Here is a 17,638-nt window from a genome sequence, read left to right as displayed (position 1 = left end):
GTGGCTAGTTGTTTTATGATCCCCTAGTTATTTATTTTCCCATCTTCAGTACAAATCCAAGCAAATGTACAAAATGTTAGACATGGGAGGCTCCTCCAATGTTATGTATTCTGTTAACCAGTTCACTGGAATTTCTTGTAAATGCCTATTCCTTCCCTCCACCAAAAATGCTTGTCAAAGTTTTTTCTGAAGCTTTAATGAGAGTGGTTTTATAGACCACCCCGAATTTAGGAAGAAAAAGAAAACATGTTCTTGGCTGGGTAAAGGCTGGAAGACTTTCCCTCTTTACTATGATCCCCTTCTGTCTCTGTTTATTTCTGGTCTCCAACTTCTAAATGTCCTGAGGCTATGGCTCTTGCAATAAAATGTGATTTGGTTATTTTATCTATTTCATGCTTCTCCCACATAAACAAGATGGGTATTATTATTTTACTAGCAGAAGAGGAGAAACATAGGAACTGCATATATATGTGTCTTTATGTAGATAATTATGAATACATGTGTGTGTATATGTTCATGTGAAACAGAAAATTCAAGGGATAAAGATCAGAATTGCGAATAAGACAAATAAGTAAAGAAATAAAACTTGGTCATTTGTGACCTCCAGGTTTCCCTTCCTTTCTTTTGGTCCATTTAATTTCCTCCTGTTTAATCTCTAATCGTCCTGGCGTTTGGAATGGCAGATATCTGAAATGAGCTTTGTCTCCTTCAACTCGTTTCCCGGCTCTGCAGTCTGTGACCAATGCTGTGTGCGCAGCTGGTGACCTGTGACACACCTCAGCCACGTGAGGCCATCACACCACAGTCAACTGACAAACAGGTGAAGTTTGAAGTCTGTGAGTAGAACCATGAAAGATGCCCTCAGGTTACTTTCCAAAAACATTTGACATTTAAAGAAATGTCTGTGTTCTGATTTTATGATCTAGCCAGTTACTCATTCACCAAAAGTGTTATATGTCAGTAATGCAAAACTTATTTTATTAAGTTATTCCACTGCTGCTTTGTAATGATTGAGGGTAGAGTGGGGTGGTATGAGAAACCACGGAACAGCCTGTGTTCAATGTTCTCCAGCTCATTTAAAAGTTCCAATTAGTCTAACAGGCGTTTGTTTGGGTACTTTTCAGCCTTAAAATCTTCTCTCCAAGTGCCTTTACTAATTTGATGTTTCTTTCCCATCTTTTCCTTTCAATCAGAATTAAACAATTAAATTCTGCTATTATTTGTTCATCTTCTACATATCAACCTCAGAATCTCTAGTGTTTTCTGGATTCACAGGGATGGATGTGCCCTTGAGGAAATACCACCTTCAAACCTAGTGTTCATGGAAGCCTTAAATCCAAGACTAACTTAGACCTCTTGGGCTTAAGATCACATAGATTTTTTCCTTAATAGGTAATCCCAGAGTTGGATAGTAAAAAATTACATGTTTTATACAATACAATATGGCCAACTCCAGACTATTAAGAAAAAAAGATTTTGTCATAGATAATCTCAAACTTAAAATATATCATCTTGTATGAAGTTTAGGCATTTCATTCTGCCTGATGAAAATTGGGCAGAGCATTTAAGTCGGGCACAAACTAATCTTTCTAAGCATATCCAGTGTTCTCTGCCAACTCTTGATTATGTGGGAGTTGACGATCTGTTTCTCAGATTCTCTGGGGGTCTCCTAAGGTCATGTTCTGTTTTAAGATTCAGATTTCTATGCTTCAACACAAGGCCCAATTCCAGTCTGCTGCTTCTAACGAGGATAAGGAAGGAATTACCCTGGTCCCCTGAATCGTGAGAACCTGGTGTCGGCTAGTTCTACCTTGGGTCAGATTAAGTGGCAGCTAAAATACCTGTCTTTGGCAAACCTCCTGGAAAGCACCACCTTCCCTCAGTTTGAAAATCTTCTCTGTTGTTTTCTATGGAGAAGGCAATGGCACGCCACTCCAGTACTCTTGCCTGGAAAATCCAATGGATGGAGGAGCCTGGTGGGCTGCAGTCCATGGGGTCACTAAGAGTCGGACATGACTGAGCGACTTCACTTTCACTTTTCACTTTCATGCACTGGAGAAGGAAATGGCAACCCACTCCAGTGTTCTTGCCTGGAGAATCCCAGGGACGGGGGAGCCTGGTGGGCTGCCATCTATGGGGTCGCACAGAGTCGGACACGACTGACGGGACTTTGCAAAGTCTATTGTCTCCTGAAGACCTTGGTTAAAACAGGGGAGGGAAGGCCAGGACTCCACATTGATGGATAATACAGACTGAGTTCCTGGCTCAGGGCTTCTATGTGTTTGTCCAGTGAATCTATATTCCTTGTGAGAGGAAAAAAAATGTCCGATGAAGTTTATCTGATCAACTAATTAATGTGAATAGACAGTGTTTGTGAGCAGAGGGAGAAAGACTGGAGGAAGACGTTCATGATACAGAAGCCTGTGGTAATGACACGGAGGCACTGTGTCGCGCGTCTGGACACAGATGCTGAGAACCCCATCGAAACACTGAATCGGGCTCCTTGGAGGGTAGGGCCCAGGGATATGCAGTCGCCATCCCCTGCCCCCAAACTCCGCAGGATATTTATCCACAATCACGGCTGGGAATCATTCCAACAAAAGTAAGTTTCCTAGAACAGGCTTGAGTTTGGTGCTTTCTGGCTATGTGGAGAGACAATGAATGCTGACTGACTGATGGACTGAATGAATGAATTCATCAGCGACTAGGTAGAACTTGAGTATTTAATGATAATTGTAGCCTTGCGGCCCCACTCACCCCATTGCATTCAAGCCTAAACTTCTTTCCTAGTGCCCCTAGATCCTTAGCTGCAATCCGGAGCAGAAGGAGAGGAAAGGAAGAGCAAGGAGAAGACGAGCAGACGATGACAATTGAAGTAGCATCTAGAGATGGTTGAGGTTCAGTCTAGCTGCCTCCTTTTCCCCAAAAGAGGCAAATCAACATCCCGTCTCCTCCAACCGACTGATGGCATGTGCATGATCGAAAGTAATTTATGGCTCCTTCCCAGGATCAGCCTCAGTGCAGGAAAGCGGAGAATAAAATGGTGCATGTGACAGAAATGTGGCCCTGCCGGACCCCCAGGGGAGCTCCAAATTCGATCAGCTGTCCTTCATTAATCAAAAGTTGGCTGTAGCTCACTCCTCTATTTGGAATGAGTCTAGCTTTCCATCATTACCGCAGAACAGCAGGTTCATGAATAAGGTTTTAGCACGAAACTGGGTACACGCTTGCTATTGTAATCTCAGCCTGCGAATGAAACATCTCAAAGGCCGGATCAAGCTCATGATCTGCAGTCCCATGCTGCCTGTGTTGGCTCTTTCTCCTTTATTCTCCAGTTGGTCTCCTCTTTCTTCCAATGTAAATTGTGGCTGGTGTTAAGTGCCTATGTCCTTATGCATTCAGCTGGAATCTCCAGTGATAAGTCAGGACTGGGAGTTGTCTTCAAGGAAGAAGCAGTGGCAGAGGGGAGAACTTGAGATCTGTGCCATTTCGTTAAGCACTGGGCATGCACTCTGCAGCACAGAAATTCACTGAGACATATCATTAATCCCATTTTACCAATGAAGAAACTGAGACTCCAAGGTGCTGAGAAATTCCCCCAAATTGACATAGGCAATGATGTGGCAGGGTGGTCAGTAGAGGGTGAGGAGTAGAGAAGTGGAGGGGAAGGCACAAAGAGGATGTGAGAAGATCAGTCATAAAGCAAGAGGAACAGAGGTGTTGAAAAAGAATGAGGAGAAGAAGGGTTAAATGAATGCAGGTTTGTTTTTTTTATATACCCTGTTCTCCTGGATTTCAGTTATAAATCATTTGACATTTTGATCGGTTGTCTCTGTACTCATTGCCAGTTTAGAGTCTTGTCTCTAAATAGCACAGCACGGAAGGCCGGTAGGGGAAATACTTTGGGCAGAGCTGGCTGAAGTCTGGTGCCAGATCAAACACATGGGGAATTAGATCCGACCAGGGGACCAGACCTTCTCTGCTGCTGGTATCAAGTCAATGTGTCCCAGTTTGGATAGAGATTTTCCCTGCTTCCTTCTCCTATGGTCACCAAGCAAGGGTCATGCACGTTCCAGGGACCATGTGTCTGTGACCTCCTCCACCTGTCACTGCTCTCTGTCCCTTGTTTCTCGCTCCAGCAAGTTGGACCCTGAATCAAATCACATCACATGATGCAGTCAGAAGAAAAAAGAAAAAAATTGTGTTCGACAAAGGTTCCTGCCACACTCTGCATGCTCAGCTATAGATAAAATAAAGGTGGCAAGAAAGTACTTAAAATCGTAATGATCTATTTCTTCTTGCATTTTCTTGTACATGTTGAACTGTAAAAGTAACTTTAAATTAGCCACATTTCTTATTCAAGTGGTCTGAAACTCACTGTTTATTTAATAATCTTCAGCCATTGAGAACTTGGTGCTATACTTGTGAAATTTTAAAACTGAAAAGGACTGATAATTGCAGAAGGCTGATAGTTATGCAAACATTAGAGGGGGTTAGAGTTTGTTTATGATATCTTTACAGTTCCCTGGAAAGTAAATATTAAAACTGTGTTTTCAATTAGGGACCTTGATTTCATTAACCAGGTCCTTGAAGAGAGTGTCAGGAGGTTGACTGAACATTTAGTGAAAGTCTGAGAATTGCCATAGCTTGTACTTGTACAGAAATTTTTGTCACTGGGACGCCAATCGTGACAAGAGACTAATATATGTCATAAGGTCCCAACTCTCAAATTTATAATGACTCCATTATGATTATATTTTTTCTTTGGCAATAGGGAAGAAAGACTTAGAAATAGCTCTTCTAAGAAGGAGAGTTTATACTGTGCTTTTTATTTTATTTTTTTAAATGATGCTTGTATTGTTGATCATAACATACTCTCTGTGTGTCTTCTCAAGGCTGCCATCAATCCTGGAAACTACCTGCTTTGATGAGCAGCAGTTAGGAGGCGAACTAGGTCAGAATTCTGAGTGGGAATTGTGAAAAGTACAGCAAAAGCTGTGTAACTCAAGACACCCTACATAAAATTAGTCCCCTATACACTGATAGGGCTTTTGTTGGGGCCACAGGTGCTCCCAGCTACATAGCTCCAGGCTATGGAACACCCTATGGTTACAGCACTGGAGAAGGCAATGGCACCCCACTCCAGTACTCTTGCCTGGAGAGTCCCAAGGACAGAGGAGCCTGGTGGGCTGCAGTCCTTGGGGTCGCTGAGAGTCGGACACGACTCAGCGACTTCACTTTCACTTTTCACTTTAATGCATTGGAGAAGGAAATGGCAGCCCACTCCAGTGTTCTTGCCTGGAGAATCCCAGGGACGGGGGAGCCTGGTAGGCTGCCGTCTATGGGGTCGCACAGAGTCAGACACGACTGAAGCGACTTAGCAGCAGCAGCATGGTTACAGCACAGCTGCCCCTGCCTATGGTTTACCCAAGAGAATGGTTCTGTTACCCGTTATGAAATTCCCAACATATCCTCTTCTTTTAGCAAATGACAGAAGCTAATTCCTATTCCAACAACAACCCAGTACATACAGAATGTTAGCGAAAAAGCCTTTTTATCCTGCTTTCTTTGAACACATACTTGACCAAAATTATTTATAAAGAACATCTTTTCCTACTTTTTGATTTTAACAAATGCAAATTTAGTTCTCTAAAACTTGAAAACAAAAAAGAAACTATTTCTGTGAAACGGTACCTCATTTCCGGAAAATAACTTATACCAGCCCTTCTGTTCTAGGGAAATAAGTCTAGCAGTTCAAAGTTTAAGTTTTAAGAGGAGTATCAGATTATGTAAAATTAAATTTGTGAAGGATGTATAGAGTCTCAAACACTGATCACAAATAAACTGCTTTGTTGTAACACAGAAAAAAAAAATTAGTCCCCTATAAATATTGGCAGGCAAATATACCTGTTTCTGAATTACTAGGGGCTTCCCAGGAGGTGCAAAGTATCCACCTGCCAATGCAGGAGATGCAAGAGACATGGGTTCGATCCTGGGTCAGGAAGATGTCCTGGAAGAGGAAATGCCAATCTGCTCCAGTATTTTTGCCTGGAGAATCCCATGGACAGAGGAACCTGGCAGGCTGCAGTTCATGGGTTTGCAGAGAGTCAGACATGACTGAGTGACTGAGTGTGTGCACACACACACACTGAATTTCTACTGTTGCTATGTGAGAGTCTTTGAAATTGATTTTTTTTTAATATTCCTGGTCTCTAGCCCTTTATCATTCTGAATTATTAGTTGAAACTTGAAACCTTAGTAGAATGTCTGTCTGTTCTTCGTAGGAATTGGTTCTCCAAAATAATCATGTAAACTCTCTCAATTAGAAGAAACTTGCTAGCTATTATATGGATTGGACATTGCAACCAAAATGGGACAGCTCCCCTCTGTCCACCGATGTCCGCCACCAGTTGGCCTCTGCCTTCTGACTATGATTTCCTATCCATAAGTGGAGCAATCCAGCTGGAGTTTGTATGATTATTTTGGAGACATTTCCAAGTACTGTGACCTGTCTTTCTGTCCATCCAGCCAGCCAGCTAGCCAATAAATATTCACTAACCAGTTAGTATGTACAAGTCATTGGGCATATAATAGAGAGACAGGAGAGGATAGATAGGGTTTCTGGCTTCAGGAAGCTTATTATAGAACAGGAAGACAATTTAAAAAGAAAATATAAATAATATGAGAAGTGTTATGGTACAGGATGAAAACAAGAGTGTGGGAACACGCAGTGTAAACACATTAGCTGTGGTGGTGAGGTGGGGGAGGGTGTGAGAAAGGCCCTCACAGAGGAAGTGATGCCTGAGCTGAAACCTGAGGCTGAGTGGGAGGAAGTCAATCAAAAAGCAGGTTGAGCCATGCTCTGGACAAGAGAATTAGCCAACAGGGAGAGAGAGTCATGGGCGTTCAAGGAACTGAAATGTTAAAGTTCAGGGAGAGGAGTAACGAGAAATGGACTTGCAGAAGTTGAGACGTGTCTACCTACCTCTTCTGAGGAGTCTTGAAAGAGAGGCTAATGAGACTGGATTTCATCCAAGACCGTTGTAGGTTTGGAGTAGGGAAAGAGCACAATTAGATTTCTGTTTCACAAGGATACTGTGGCTGCAGTGCAGATAGCAAGGGAGGGTACTTGATTTTCCTAGTCTTTTTTTTAAAATTCAGCATGCAGGATCTAGTTCCTTGACCAGGGCTCAAACCTAGGCCCCCTGCATTGGAAGCACAGAGTCTTAGCCACAGGGCCACCAGGGAAGTCCCTGATTGTCATAGCCTTGACAAAGGACATAGGTGGTTTGAATGATGTAGCAATAGTAGGGAATAGAGAGATAAAGGGAGCGAAATAGCATAAATCATTCCACATCAAGGACATGATAAATCCTTATGATGCTGAGCCTGGATTCTCAAAGGAAAATATGGGAAAATTCTTAAAGGAGAAGCATGCAGTGTGGGGATTTTCTGGAGCTTGGAACCAATTGTCACTTGGATTCTGTGTTTGATCTTTACTAGACTTGACACTCTAGATAAGTTCCAACAGTTAGGAGGATAGAAATCATGAAGTGTAGTATCTCCCTATCCAATTGGTATCATGAGAGAAATCACATGACAACTGGGTTTGAGTCATAGCTTTGCAGTTCAGTAAATTTGAGCTATCAGGCAAAATATGTAATGTCTAATCAGAGCCTAAGTCAGGCCCCAGGAAGACAACAGGGAACACGAATGAAGTCTTTCACTTTTATGAGCTCTAGCTGAGAAGATAGATGATACACAAATAAATAGAAAACTAGGTAATGACAAATTGTGACAAGTGCTATGAAGGAAATAAAAATGATCATGAGATGGAGCTAAAGAGTGAAAATTGGTCAGTCGCTAAAGGGCTGGGGGAAAGTCATTACAGGGAGAAGGGACAGCACGCACAAAGCCTGCCAATGGGAAGAAGCTTGGTGGTCAGATAACAGGCACTCTGTGGAGGCAGGCCTTGTAGGCTAAGAGGAGGTTTATTCTAAGAGCAAGAGAAACCATTAACGCATTTTAAAGAACGGAATCTACATGTCCAGGTTTACATTTGTATAGTGTCATTCTGGCTGCTAAATGAAGAATGAATTGAGGGGGAGAAAGTGAAGAGAGCAGCTAGGAGACTATTACAATGGTCTAGGAAAGGTAAAAGTAGCTCAAATAATAAATAATATGTCTGCAGCGCTTACATTCTTTACACAAATGTTTATTTGGCTGTGTCAGGTCTTAGTTGCGGCGGGCAGGATCTTCACTGCACCGTGGCAGGGTCTTCCGTTGCAGTGCACAGGCTCTCTAGTTGGGGCACGTGGGCTCTGTAGTTGTGGCTCAAGGGCTTAGTTGCTCTGAGGCATGTGGGATCTTAGTTGCTGACCAGGGATCCAACCTGTGTCCCCTGCATTACAAGGCAGATTCTTAACCACAGGACCATGAAGAAAGTCCCTAGAAATTTTTTTATGATTATTCTGGGTAAGATTTGGATAAAAAAGACACTGAAAATGTTCTGCTCAATGTATGCATTTCCATCACTTTATTATAAAAATGCAGAAAACTTAGAAAAGATTATAGTGTTGCACTATATACCTACCTCAAAGATTCTAAAATTAACCTTTTACTATTCTTGCTTTTTTATTTTTTTCTCACTTCCACTGTATAATCATAAGGGATTTGATTTAGGTCATACCTGAATGGTCTAGTGGTTTTCCCTACTTTCTTCAATGAAAAAGCAAGAGAGTTCCAGAAAAACATCTATTTCTGCTTTATTGACTATGCCAAAGCCTTTGACTGTGTGGATCACAATAAACTGTGGAAAGTTCTGAAAGAGATGGGAATATCAGACCACCTGACCTGCCTCTCGAGAAATCTGTATGCAGGTCAGGAAGCAACAGTTAGGACTGGACATGGAACAACAGACTGGTTCCAAATAGGAAAAGGAGTATGTCAAGGCTGTATATTATCACCCTGCTTATTTAACTTATATGCAGAGTACATCATGAGAAACGCTGGACTAGAAGAAACACAAGCTGGAATCAAGATTGCTGGGAGAAATATCAGTAACCTCAGATATGCAGATGACACCACCCTTATGCCAGAAAGTGAAGAGGAACTCAAAAGCCTCTTGATGAAAGTGAAAGAGGAGAGTGAAAAAGTTGGCTTAAAGCTCAACATTCAGAAAACGAAGATCATGGCATCTGGTCCCATCACTTCATGGCAAATAGATGGGGAAACAGTGGAAACAGTGTCAGACTTTATTTTGGGGGGCTCCAAAATCACTGCAGATGGTGATTGCAACCATGAAATTAAAAGACGCTTACTCCTTGGAAGGAAAGTTATGACCAACCTAGACAGCATATTCAAAAGCAGAGACATTCCTTTGCCAACAAAGGTCTGTCTAGTCAAGGCTATGGTTTTTCCAGTAGTCATGTATGGATGTGAGAGTTGGACTGTGAAGAAGGCTGAATGCTGAAGAATTGATGCTTTTGAACTGTGGTGTTGGAGAAGACTCTTGAGAGTCCCTTGGACTGCAAGGAGATCCAACCAGTCCATTCTGAAGGAGATCAGCCCTGGGATTTCTTTGGAGGGAATGATGCTAAAGCTGAAACTCCAGTACTTTGGCCACCTCATGCGAAGAGTTGACTCATTGGAAAAGACTCTGATGCTGGGAGGGATTGGGGGCAGGAGGAGAAGGGGACGACAGAGGATGAGATGGCTGGATGGCATCACTGACTCGATGGACGTGAGTCTGAGTGAACTCCAGGTGTTGGTGATGGACAGGGAGGCCTGGCGTGCTGCGATTCATGGGGTCGCAAAGACTTGGACACAACTGAGTGACTGAACTGAACTGATTCTTGCTTCGTCACATATGTGTTGCCCTAATCTTTGCTCTATCAGGCCATCTTATTTTTTTAATGCATTTCAAAGTAAGTGCATACACAACTCATAAGCACAGAAGCATAAATAAACTTAACTCAGAAGCTGTATTTTTTTATAATTCCTTATCTCCTTTGTGATAAAACATACCTATTTGTAATGCATAAATTTAAATGTACTCTTTGATTCATTTGCCAAATAAGTATAATTGTGTATGCCCTTTTCTTTGGGGATCCCAGTCATACTTTGAGACTTCTAATATTATTTCATAGGTCCCCAAGGCTTCGTAAACATTTTTCAATCTTTTTTCCCTCTGTTATTCAGATTGGATAATCTACTGAACTGTCTTCAAGTTCACTTAGGTTTGTCATCTTCAATCTGCTATTAATTTCATTCAGTGATTTTAAAACTTCATAGTTTTTTATTTTTCAGTTTGAAAACTTCTTTCGGTATTGTTAGTTTATGTTTCTCTGCCAGATTTTCCTGTTTTTTTATTCATTTGTTGTTGTTGTTCAGTCACTCAGTCATGTCCAACTCTTTGCAATCCCATGGACTGCAGCATGCCAGGCTTCCCTGTCCTTCACTATCTCCCAGAACTTGCTCAAACTCATGTCCATTGAGTCGGAGATGCCATCCAATCATTTCATCCTCTGTTGTCCCCTTCTCCTCCTGCCCTCAATCTTTCCCAGCATCAGGGTCTTTTCCAATGAGTCAGCTCTTCGCATTAGGTGGCCAAAGTACTGGAAGTTCAGCATCAGTCCTTCCAATGAATATTCAGGACTGATTTCCTTTAGGACTGACTGGTTTGATCTCCTTGCTGTCCAAGCAAGTCTCAAGAGTCATCTCCAACACCACAGTTCAAAAGCATCAATTCTTTGGTGCTCAGCCTTCTCTATGGTCCAACTCTCACATCCATACATGACTCCTGGAAAAACCATAGCTCTGACTATGTTGACAAAGTAATGTCTCTGCTTTTTAATACACTGTCTAGGTTTGTCATAGCTTTTCTTCCAAGGAGCAAGCGTCTTTTAATTTCATGGCTGCAGTCACCATCCACAGTGATTTTGGAGCCCAATAAAATAGTCTCTCACTGTTTCCATTGTTTCCCCATCTATTTGCCAAGAAATGATGGGACTGGATGCCATGACCTTCCTTTTTTGAATGTTGAGTTTTAAGCCAACTTTTTCACTCTCCTCTTTCACTTTCATCAAGAGGCTCTTTAGTTCCTCTTTGCTATCTGCATATCTGAGGTTATTGATATTTCTCCCGGCAACCTTGATTCCAGCTAGTAGTTCATCCAGCCTTGCATTTCTCATGATGTACTCTGAATATAAGTTAAATGAACAGAGTGACAATATGCAGCCTTGATGCCATCCTTTCCCAATTTTGAACCAGTCTGTTCCAAGTTTGGTTTTAACTGTTGCTTCTTGACCTGCATACAGATTTCTCAGGAGGCAGATAAGGTGGTCTGGTATTACTATCTCTTTAAGAATTTTTCACAGTTTATTGTGATCCACACATAATGTTAATTATGTAGATATTTCTCATTGTAATATTATGTGAATTGTAATAGCTGCTCTAAAATACTTGTCTATTAATTTGAGTATCTGGTTCATTTTAGGATTGGTTTCCATTGATTGCCTTTCCTTTTGAATTTTGTTTGTATTTTTCTGTTTCTTTGTGTATAAAGTAATCTTGGATTGTATCCTGGACATGTGGATAATATTTTGTGTAGACTCTGGATTCTGTTCAGATCTTCAGAATAATGTTAATTTTTTCAGTTTAAGTAAAATAAAAACAAGAGCTACCTGGTCCTAATCTGAATCATTTTTTGTAAGCAGTCTATGTATATTGACTGATTAATTTTCACAACCCTATAAATCCTATAAGATAGACCATATTATAGATGAGGAAACTAGACACATAGAAGTTAAGTAACTTGCCCAGACAGCTAGTAAGTGGAGGAGCTCCAGAATCTGACCTTCAAATATTTCTTAAAGTGGGGTGCTAGGAGTGGATACAGAAATTGGTGCACAGATCTGAAAATATTAAGAAGTTAGAGTTTCTATAAGACTTGGAGAGACTAGGTATGAGAAAGTGATGGAAAGAGAAGAATCTAAGAGTGCTCTGAACTTTTGTCTTAAGCAACGGATAATTGGTAATAAAACCTATTGATGTAATGAAAACCGAAGAATACCTAGATTCTGTTGTTGTGGGGAGGGAAGTAGTACTTTCGGTTTTTTGAGTTTGAAATTTTGTTAGACATTCAGAGTTGTCTAGTAGGCAGTTGAGAATGTGAGTCTGGAGTTTGGGGGTAGGGTGGTTAGGGCTGTAGATATAAGTTTGGGTATCTACACATGGATATCCTTTAAAGTCATTGGACTGAATGAGATAACTAAGGTAAAAGTATAGCTAGAGAAGAGCAAATGGCTGGGGAAAAATTCCCAAGATACTTACACACCAAGGAACTGGAAAGTATTTGGCAAAAGGAACTAAGAGCAGCGAGTAGTTCTGAAGAAATTTAAGGAGAACATAGTGTCACAGAAGCCAGGAGGAGACAGAGTTTTCAGAAGAAAGAGGGGGTAATGTGCATGAAATACCACTGGCATCTTTAGAAAGATGAAGACAGAAAAGTGTCTATTGGAATTAGTAAAATGGAGGTCAGTAGAGTAATAAGGTTGGACATACTGGAGTAGGTTGAAGAATCAACCTACTATTTGAGTAGGTTGAGTGAGTAAGTGGAGACAGGAATTTCTGAATCATAAGTTAATAGGGTTGTAGTGAGTTGGGATCAAAGGAAAGAGCAGAATTTTTTTATCTGAGTGGGAGTCATACAATAGAAAGTGATACATTTATCAACATTAATCGTTAACCAAATAGTTGATTTAGCCAATTCATTGGATTGTTTTGAAAATCAAATGATTTCTGCAGAACATGAACTATTTTAGGAATTTTTTTTCTATGCTTTGTAATTTCTGTGGATTATCCTTTTATATAGTAAATACCTGTTGATCACAGTCCACATTGACTTATCTTTTTTGTTGTTACATTAAAAATTGATGCTTAATGAATGCTTTTTCAAAATCATTTCTTTTGAAACATTGACTAATTGTTTTATTCCTCTGGATTTCAGTTTTCCCATTTTGGAAAATAGATGATAAATGAGGAAGAAATATATTTCTTGTCAGAGATGTCTGAGCATGGAATAGGGGTTTTAAAAAATAACATATAGTGTATGATTCCATTATTGAAAAGCAATATACATACATCAATGTATTTACTATTCAATTAATTTATTTTATTTATCAATGTCTGAAAATATTTTAATAGAATACCAAATAGAATTGTGTTTATCAAAATGTAACAATACAAAATAGTAAAATGAAGAGAATAAAGAAACAGAACTGTGTAAAATTAGGTAACACTAATTTTTTTCATAAGGTAGGACAAATTTTGTCATTTGCAAAAAGATAAGTATCAAAATCAAGATGTCTTATATGGAGTGAAATCCAGTTCAGTTTATTTGAGCCTGAGCCCATCAAGGACAATGTTAATTCTGAAATTTCTACTGTCCCTCTAGGAAGGAAAAAGGCTAGCCTGAATCCCAGGTGTCTTCTGATCCTTCCTTAAACTTTCCCGTTTTCTGTATGCCTGTTCTTCAAAAGGACCTGCCTCCATCTATCTTTTGCTAATAGTACCAGCTCCACTTCCTGACCCATTTCTATAAGTCGTTTCTTTTGGTTCTGGCTTTGAACATTTTGTCAGCTGACTCCCACAGGCTTCCTTTTATTCTGTGCTTTATCCAGAGAATGCTGAGTCCCGGCTCAGTGTCAGTTTTGGAACACAGATTTCCTGCCTGGCTCTGTAGGACCAAAGCTACTCTGCAAAGTGTGTGTGTGTGTGTGTGTGTCTTTCTCCCATTCTGTCTGCGGTGGGCAGTGGTGGCCATCATGTTCTGATGCCCTCAATGCAGTCTGCCACTTGCTCAGCTGCATCTTGGCTTGCATCCCTGTGTTCCAGTGTTCTTTGTCATTGTTCTTTTTGGATTAGGAGTGCTTTATAGGAAACTGGTAACACTGCTTATTTTTGGCCACTGAGAAAAGAGTCAAAAAAGTCTCAATCAAAAAAAAAAGGACATCTCCTAATTTCTCCAGTGGTTTTCTTTGTTTTTAAAGGTTATCTGAAGGTGAAAGAGTTGAAGAACATTTTGGGGGGCTGTTTACTCTGCCTTAGGGGCCCTTTCTTTGCCCTTCTCCTTATCTAGTGCACTTCTACCTTCAAAATCCAGTTGAAATCTCAGCTACTCTGTGAAGACGCACCACCCCTGCCTTAGGAATCTGCCTTTTCTCTGTGCTCTGGTGACACACAATGTCTACACTAGTTCTCAAACTTAACATGTACCGCCTCTCTACTAAGTATAAGTTTTGTCTTCCCAGTTAGACTGTTGACTTAAAAACATTCACAACCTAAAAGTTGAGAGTTATGTTTTATTTGGTGGGAAATTGTAGGATTTCAAGCTCAGAAGACAGCGTCTCAAGTAACCAACGCTGAGAGAAGTGATCTGAAGAACAAAGGGAGGAGCCAGGTTATATAGAAACTTTGCAACAATGGGCAGGTAGTCTAAACATCAAAAGATTAATAATGCTAATTTAAGAAAACCACATATACCAACTTAAGGAATTTAGTGCTTTTCTAAGCATAGAAAGATACGAGAGTCAGGGCTTACTGACATCGTTCCTTTCATGGTCATCTCAGCTATCTGGGCCAGTATCCTGTGTTTTTCACAGACTGAGCTCTCTTGGGACTCATTGTAGGGAGTGGCTATAGTCTAATGGCTGCTAGATGGGAGCTGTTCTCCTTCCTGAGTGCCCTTAGGACTCACCAGCTCGTATTGAAGGCTTGAAATTGCTGATTACAGTGACATCCTTGTTTACTGGTATACCGGGAATATTTCATTTCTTAAGCCTATCAGCTTTGCCCCTCACTCCCTGATTCTAAGTACAGGCTCTGGAGTGAGTATCTGAAATCCTGGCTGTATCACTGGTTACTTGTATGACCTTGTTCAAGCCTCTAACCATCCCTATGCCTTAGACTCCTTCATTGTTCAGTGTGACAATAGTATCTATCTAAGGTTGTTGGGTAAGTTAATTAACTTGTGTACGTTACATGTTTATATATGTTGGTACATAGCTTGGCACATAGCTTGTTGTTCAGTCCCTAAGTCGTGTCTGACTCTTTGTGACCCCACGGACTGCAGCATGCCAGGCTTCCCTGTCCTTGACTATCTCCTGGAGTTTGCTCAAACTCATGTCCACTGAGTCCGTGATGCCATCCAACCATCTCATCCTCTGTTGCCCCCTTCTCTTTGATATACAGCTAGACTTCAATAATTATGTTTGTATGGTTATTGTTATTTAACTTTTGAGATTAAAAGAACTGGAGAAAGTTATGAAATATTCTACAAAAGTGGGTTCTGCCATAGTGGAATTTAAATTCTAAATGTTAATAACTACTCAATTATTTATTTAAATACTACTCTTTTAATAAGTACAGGGTAATCTGAGCACCTTGGAGGGTTTGGAAAAGTTCCCCTGAGGAAGTGATAAATGAATTTAGGTCTTGAAAAGAAATAGGTATGAACCGGGTGAATGTCAGGAAGAATATTCCAGACAAAAGGAATGGCATGTGTGGTGACTCTGATCTGGAGGAAAGCATAGGGTATCTGAGGAACTAAAAGGCCAGCGTGACTAGAACACAGTGATGGAGTGAAGAACTGGGTTTTATATGTTGTCATTTTGCTGGTATCTTATGTTTATATATTGAAGAGCTCAATTATTAATAATACTTGCTGGTACTGGAGTCTTCTTGGGTAAAGCTGGCTCACCTGATTCTTTTAGACACCAAAAAAAAGCAACTTTCTGGCTAAGTGGTGCATCAGTAAGGGTCCAATCAGGAAAACAGAAACCACATTTAACATATCAGCAGTGAGAATTTGAAGGATGAGTTAGTTCCACAGGGTACTGGAGAAATGAACAACTAGGGAGCGAACACCAGAGGGAGTGACTGAGAAGCCACTACATCTCCAGACCAGAATCTTGTTGCCTCTCTGTCACACACACACACATCCATTCTCTCACACAGTCCTGTCTTCATATAGCCCAGAGGAGCTAGAACCACGTGTGCGAGGGCCTGGGGCTGGTGGAAGAGGGACTCTCTGGGTGCTGCCAGTAGGTGCTAGTACCTCAGGAGCTTGGAAAAGCTAGGAAGACTTCTCAGTTGGTGCTGGTACCTATACCATTAAGAATGAACCATTCACAGTAGTTCCAAGAATACTGAAATAAAGTAGGAGACTGAGGCCAACTGCCCGTCCCAGGGTGGGACGTCATTGCTAAGACCAGTGATAGGAACCGGAAGAAAGCAGAAAGGAACTTGCCTTCTGGGCTCCCTCTAGCGGCCACTATTGGTAGAAAATGATAGGGGGTCAGAAGGCAAAGCAGAAATGTGATTTACAGAATCCTAGTGTGGGAACTTAAAAGGGACTGATGTTGAAGCTGAAACTCCAATACTTTGGCCACCTGATGCGAAGAGCTGACTCATTTGAAAAGACCCTGATGCTGGGAAAGATTGAGGGCAGGAAGAGAAGGGGATGATAGAGGATGAGACAGTTGGATGGTATCACCAACTTGATGGACATGAGTTTGAGTAAACTCAGGGAATTGGTGATGGACAGGGAGGCCTGGCGTGCTGAAGTCCATGGGGTCACAAAGAGTTGGACACGACTGAGTGACTGAACTGACCTGAGTGTGGGAACTGGCGTGCTGCCCGTTCAAGGGGTCACAAAGAGTCGGACACGACTGAGTGACTGTACAACAACAAGGCTGCTGAAGCTGAGCAGGTGCCACCAGAGACCATTTTATTACCCCCCTCCCCTCCAGCCCATGGTGTGGAAGATTTTGTCACCTAAACCGCAAACTATAGGTTATAAGTAATTTCTCAATATTTGTGAATAGCAAAGTTAACCACTGTTTGATACTAAGTTGACTGAACTCCAACCACAAGCAAATGGATTTTTAGTCATCTCAAAAAGTTCTAGCAAAGACTAAAATGTGATGTTCATTAGATACTTCGGAATATTAAAAATAATGACTGGACTACCCAATACTACTTTTAAGTACCTTAAAATACACAGGTTTAGGTATAGCTAGTTTTTTTCTCATGTGTCCTATATTGAAAGATGTGTTTGTGTGGAAGATCTATTTAGTGAAAAGTGACTTTCAATTAATTTCTCTTTGTCAGTGACAATACTTGAATTTAGTACTTTAGTTCCATTATTTCAACTCATATTCCTCCAAAGAATTAGTGAATTAAGGACATTGGTTTGAAAGGAATGAACTTTTTACCTAAGAAAAGCATTGAGATGTTATTTATCATTCAGATTGATTCATCTGTCTCAAACATTCATTTCCTGAAAATAATCCATTGGTATTATTTGTATGATAATTGAAACCTTATTGTTTTATTTCACATACTTTTCCTGTTCTGATTTTCAGCATTAGAAAGCAATAATAACCTTGGTGAAAGAAAATTCCTGTGTGTCATTATTCATGGCCAGTCCTAGCTGGCCATTAATCCCTCAGTAATGCCACATACTTTGATTCTGTTGCTTAAATCAACAGGAACTAGAATTACTGGCAGTCACAGAGGTCTGATAATTCAATGTTCAACTGTAAAACAAAATTCAGTTTTTATCAGAAATACAAGA

The 17,638-nt window shown here is 40.7% G+C and overlaps 1 long non-coding RNA gene across 1 annotated transcript; it reads left to right on the top strand.

The window, feature by feature from the left end:
- Positions 1–683: 683 nt before the first annotated feature.
- LOC147356200 (uncharacterized) lies at positions 684–4,284 on the top strand. Its single transcript, XR_015143111.1, has 2 exons — positions 684–820; positions 2,791–4,284. It is a non-coding gene; the product is annotated as an uncharacterized LOC147356200 (long non-coding RNA).
- Positions 4,285–17,638: the final 13,354 nt, after the last annotated feature.

Source organism: Bos grunniens, chromosome 16 (assembly GCF_055505025.1).
Source record: "Bos grunniens cultivar Pamir isolate PY7600 chromosome 16, Bosgru_T2T1.0, whole genome shotgun sequence".
NCBI lineage: Eukaryota > Metazoa > Chordata > Mammalia > Artiodactyla > Bovidae > Bos > Bos grunniens.
This window is presented reverse-complemented; position numbering and strand designations above follow the sequence as displayed.